Genomic DNA, 6,052 nt, shown 5'->3' with positions numbered 1-6,052 from the left:
GCTGATCAAACTTTAAATCAAAATACTACTCGCGCCTTTTTTTGAATATAATTGTGACTGAATTAAGTTCCTAGAATTATTTATCGCGTTTTCGCTTGTATTGTGAATCGTCATTTGATTTCGCGACTTTATTTTAAAAAACAGCAGTATTTGTCTATATTTTATTTTTTGTCGAGATGCACATCCAGGTCGAGGAGCGTGTGTTTTCTTCCATTCCAGATTCAAGTGCATGTCTTGGTAGTGCGCTTGTGGCAGGTGATTCCAACGTACATCGTATCCAAGCAGCGATTCCAAATTGGTCCACTATTCGATGCCTCCCAGTATCAGGTACACACATTGTTAAAAGGCAAATGGATGTTATTTAAATGATTATGGCGAACTATTTTGCTTCAATATTGCATAAATATGTAAGTGAATGTATTATAACCCAGATAATCTGCCACAATATTCAACTTATAGTCTCCTTCAGTTTTGCAGACGACATATTTCATCAACCCGAAGACCTTATTCCTTATTGTATCCAATTTGCTCTGATATATTTGATGGTTATTACTGTAAACACTATGTTATGCACCAGTAAATTGTACCCCCCACCCCAGGTCCGGGGGAATACCAGGGATAGCCGGGGAAAAGGGCCATGTTTCTACTTTCCAGGTGGCCCCGCAGGGCCGGGTGACTACGGTGTTTTGTCATAGCGCCAAATTAAGCCAAGATTGGGCCTTATGTAGAGACTCTGAGGTGCGGGGGCATTTTGCCGGGGTTTAACCATCAGTTTGTTCCTTTTACCCAGGGTTGGCTGGACCGAAAGTCAAAGTCCCGGCTATTCCCCTGACCCTGGGGGCCATGGTTACAATATTGACTGGTGAATTAGCGTAGCACTATTATCTCAAGGGTATTCTGTGAGGAAAAGTGTGTCCATGCAGTGTTGGCTTTCAACCCAGAACTGTTCGAACCAACTGAGCTTTCCGGACATGTAGGATTTCTTATCCAAACACTCTCTAATTTTCCCCGTATTTACATTTAAGGGTGATTCTGGCACTCGGTTCTTTCTTTTTTGACACCAATAAAGACATCCTTGGAGGTAGTGAAAGTACCCAGTGTGGTGGCTGGACACATGAATACCAGAACAATAGCACAGCCCTCTAACCAATTGGCTAGCTGGGCAGCTGGTTTTTACACATGAACACACACACACACACACACACACACACACACACACACACACACGCATAAACACACGCTTCATGCCTTCCACCAATAACCTTTTAGGCTGATCCAGAGATTCTTGCATTTTACTTTTGATATATCAGTTTATAAGTAGTCCTGCGAGAAAGAGTGCGTCCTGTGTGTGGCTTGAAACCATGATTGCACTAGCATGGCATTCCAGTGATTAATTTTGTGCAAAGGCTTCTCAAGGCTGTTTCACTGGACCATAAATTTTATTATTATATTATATATTATTTTTCAATAAGCTTCGTCAAGGTACCAGTTTTTAAAAACTCCCTTTGGCGTACTCTATTTCTATGACACACATTTTGTCTACTAAGTAACAGAACAATTTATGAAATTTTATTTAATCTCCTTTTCCTCAAGTTTTAATGTTATGAAATATGCCTGATTCAAGAAAGTTATGACAAAGTGTTATTACGACTTTATAATGCTTTATTTGAAGAAGTCACTACTTTTTTGCCTTGGCTTTATTTAAAGTCTAATAATGTATATTTATTTCAAAGGAGAGTCACTGAGGTATGTGATAGTATCCACGCGACGAGTCCGGAAACTGAGATTGTTTTATGTTCTATTCTGCCACGAAAAAAGAATAACAGACGAGTATCTTCAACATTAGCGAGAGTCTTCAACAGATGGATCCAGAATGCTAACACCATGCTAATGGACATTTCTGAGGCCATCCTATACATCAGATTCCTTGGATATGGAGCTCAGGTATAAATCAACAAAATAAGTTTATGCAATACAGAAATAAAAGTTGTAGATATTTGGCAAATTTAAGATGATCCTTATTTATATAGGCAGGTAGAAATATGTAACTGTAATGCATTTTTATGCCTTTGTGGATATGGGTTGTCATAATGATATTGTTTATTTCATTGGTATTCATTGGTATACATATATCATTATTATAAGTCACGTGACCTGCCCATGTTAATTTCTCATACACCCATCATGGGCAATTTCGTACTGTCACACACTGACAGTATCGTTTTGAACGGTTGACATGATACTGTCACATAGCACGCACGTCTTAAAATAAGCATTTTTTGGTTTCCCAAGTCTGAGGTGGTAAGCGCTTATTAAAATGTATTGTGAATCTGGTTACAACTGGTGTTTGCCTTATTTCTAAACGACATTTGCAACAAAATGACAGCTAAAGTAAACAAACAATAATTACAGAATAAATTGATTAAAGTTGTGTTATGGTAAAAATCTTATATATCATGTATATAAATGTAACTGTGTTCGGTATAATAAAATAAATATTGCATGGCTTCCAGTGTGACAGTACATATTGTCAACATTCGGGTAAATACTGTTACCTTCGGCTTCTCCTCGGGTAACAGTATTTCCCTCATGTTAACAATATGTACTGTCACACTGGAAGACATGCAATATTTATATAATATTCACCAACTTTTTCAAAAACAGTATATAAGCAATATCATTATTTTTGTTTCTGTATCTCGATTAACAATATAGTATATTGAAGATAGCAAAGATAAAGACTTAATATTCCAATGATTGAAAAGTTTGTTAAACCATGCATTCTGTTTGTATATACAATTAAGGAATGTGCTGATGTGTTGGGTCGTGATGGACTTCATCTGAGTCGTGTTGGTGGTAGACATTGTAGTCAGGTGATTGAGGAGGATGTGTATTCCTGGAGTGAAATAGCCTTTCAGCAGGATGTACATTGGAATGAAGACATACGCCAACCACATTCAGCAGAGATTGATGCATCAACTCCCTACGTCTGAGATATTAAAAACAATATTTTCCTGGTGCCTTATTTTTAGCTCTGACTATTTTCAAAGCCTGGCAGCTGCTGTTGAACCAGTCAGTGACCAGAATGTCCAGGCCAGCAAGCAGCCTCTGTACTCGGAAATAGTCCGTTTGGTAAATATAACACTTGCTCTAAATGGATGGCATTTGCTAGATCAATAGTTATAATTTATCAAAAGCATTGAATTCTCTGATAATATCCAGCTGATGCTTGTGTTGGTTGGTAGATATAGGATCTTCATTCATAAGTTACCATTTACAGGTAATTCAAACAATTATGAACCTTTTCTAATTTGATATTCGTAACATTTCGTCAGTGATCAAGTTAGTCTTTCGGATGAACAAGCCCGAATTCATGTACAAATGCTTGACATTTGATTTTTGAACAAGCCCTGCAGTATAAAACCCAGATACTGAGGAAGCCAAAACACATTTTACCAGTGCAGGGATGGGGCTTGTGCTAATTTCAACCGCTGTTTTGTATTGAATGGCAACAAATGAACAATTATATTAATTTTAAGATATTTTGAACAATGCCGAAATATATTTTATCTATTTTGTGTTGAAAGTAAATTAACACTTATTTACTAAGGCAAAAGAGGTCAATGTCAAGTGTTTTAACCTTAGCATGGAATAATCAAATATGTTGTGTGTGTTTTGCCTTATTTCCTATTCCACTGTTCTTTTTATTTTGAAAATGCCTCTATTCAGAGGAGATAACGAATGTTATTCTTAATTATAGTGACTTCATAAAACAGATGAACTGAACTTCATATTATGACCGCAAAAGGAACATTTGTTTTATTCTTACAGCCAGCAGCTGAAGTTCCAGATGTTACCTCAGTGCAGCATAATGTGAAGTTACCAAGGCGCAATGTATTGAGGTCTCTGTTATGTTTGTTTTGTACTTGAAATATATATTATAACATAATTATTTAATAAATATAGGTAATAGTGCGAAAAAATTATGTCAATCTGAAATTCCTGTGATCGGTATGATACAGTGCTGGTGTTCTTTTTGAAAGCCTGTTAAGCTGTTTCAGATGGGCAATGCAACAATTTTAATAAAATTTAATGAGCATTTTCATAACTAAACTTAAATACATTCATTGATGAAATCATTTAAAGCATGTCTGTTTCTTGTCTACCTTTGGTAGGGACAAGGGTTAAACAACCTGAAACATTTCCATATTTTGCTATATTTTTATATATCCTGATTAACTTTGACACTGATAATATCCAGAAGGTAGCCAACGTTTTTTGTCATTAATATTTAGGTTGATGAATGTGCTAGATCAGCCAGACCATGTGACCACAGATCAAACACACATCGAAGGGCAAGGCGAGGAAAATTTACACAACACAGACAGCTGAAAGTTCAAAGGTAAATGAAATATATTTGCTGATGTTAAAGCTTCTGTTTAATTTACTTGTCAAATCAATTAATTGATGTTACAATTATGTTACCACATGTATATTTGTAGATCTGAGCAGTATAGAGATCACGTTGAAATTCCGCTGACATCTGATGTAACAGTAAAGGTGAAAGCAGACAATGTACATAGCATCTGGATGGTAAGTTACAATATTCCTGTAGTGATGTAGTTTCTTCAAAAGAAGATTAAAATCAACTATCAAAGTTAATCCTAATCCTTTTCTGAGCCATAACAATGTCCTAGTGTTCTGATGTGTTCTTGAAATAAAGAGAAGAAACACTTTTGATGGTGGTTTTGGATAATAAATGCTTTGATATCTTGCATATTGTGCCCGAAAGAAGACGCCATTACCACAAAGAAGCGCCTACCTGTCTGCTCTACAATGACTGGAGTTAAGAAGATAAACAAGGTAAGAACATGCTACATGTAATTGCAATTTGTAACAAATTGCAGCATCATTTAAATTAAATACAATTCAGTTTTCCAATAATTTAATAAAAAAGGGGTAGGCAAATGCAAAACCAATGCCTTTGTTAATCTATGAGGATTTCATTCCCAGCTTCATATAGTAAAACCAGAGTTATAGCCCTTGAGTTTGCATTATTATTATTATCATATTTTATTTCTATTTATTTCTAAGAATGATTTGGTGTTTTGCTTTGATGCTTTCTGTTGAAATGTTTTAACATGCAATATTACGAAAAGTGTCGAAGTGAATTGTAAAAACCTCATTTTATAACTTGAAGCAAGAAATATTGAATGCATTGTGTCCGTTAACTGTAGCAGACATGGTTTGACTGCCCCCTATGCCCAGTAAAATGTTCTAGAGAAGATTTCCTACTGGACCATTTCTGTCGACGCCATGTGCCTGGAGGGACCAAATACAAGAAGAACACTGACAATTCTTTCTGTCATCGGGTATGTTAGTTATTTACTGAGTAGTACGGTAACCAAGTTTTTTTTATCAGTGAATGAGTTTTACCTCTTAGTTTATAATAATACATTGTATAATAAATTTTTCATAGACCTTGGCATCTTCATTTCTTACATGACTACTTTGTAAGTTTTAATAAGGTGGCTATGATTAAATTGGTATATTTTGATCCACCACCCCCTTTTCGTAAATTTCCCCCTGGCCCCTTAAATTTATTGACTGATATAAAAATGCTAAACATGGGTCTAACCGTCTTGCATATTGGTCAGGTATTGGAAACAGCTTAAATTGATACCAGCTGGTGTTGATGTAAACATTTACATGTAAAAAGGGAGGATTGTTACATGGTGTCATGCAATAAGGCAGAGCATGAACACATCTCCAAATGTGATACAGTCATTTATAAAAAAAACACAACCCAAACACCTATTTAAAACAAGAATTTGATGAAAATGTGGCAATAAACTTATATTGGCGTAAGATACATTGGATTTTCTACTTTCTCTATGTGACATTCCCCCCATCCCCAATGAAAGATATGTTTATAATTGTATATATGCATTAGTTTTGTTTATTTACTGAATCTTAATGCTCATTAGATAATCAATTATTCTTGCTTGTCGATAATTGTCAATTCATTGTAATGTTAATCAAATTTAATTGA

General features: G+C 35.4%; 1 long non-coding RNA gene across 1 annotated transcript; it reads left to right on the top strand.

Annotated features, from left to right (window-relative positions):
- Positions 1–1,913: 1,913 nt before the first annotated feature.
- LOC128223793 (uncharacterized) lies at positions 1,914–3,901 on the top strand. Its single transcript, XR_008259358.1, has 4 exons — positions 1,914–1,944; positions 2,805–2,873; positions 3,051–3,132; positions 3,832–3,901. It is a non-coding gene; the product is annotated as an uncharacterized LOC128223793 (long non-coding RNA).
- Positions 3,902–6,052: the final 2,151 nt, after the last annotated feature.

This window comes from Mya arenaria, chromosome 17 (genome assembly GCF_026914265.1).
Source record: "Mya arenaria isolate MELC-2E11 chromosome 17, ASM2691426v1".
Classification (NCBI taxonomy): domain Eukaryota; kingdom Metazoa; phylum Mollusca; class Bivalvia; order Myida; family Myidae; genus Mya; species Mya arenaria.
The sequence above is the reverse complement of the archived record's forward strand: the minus strand, read 5'-3'. Positions and strand labels throughout refer to the sequence as shown.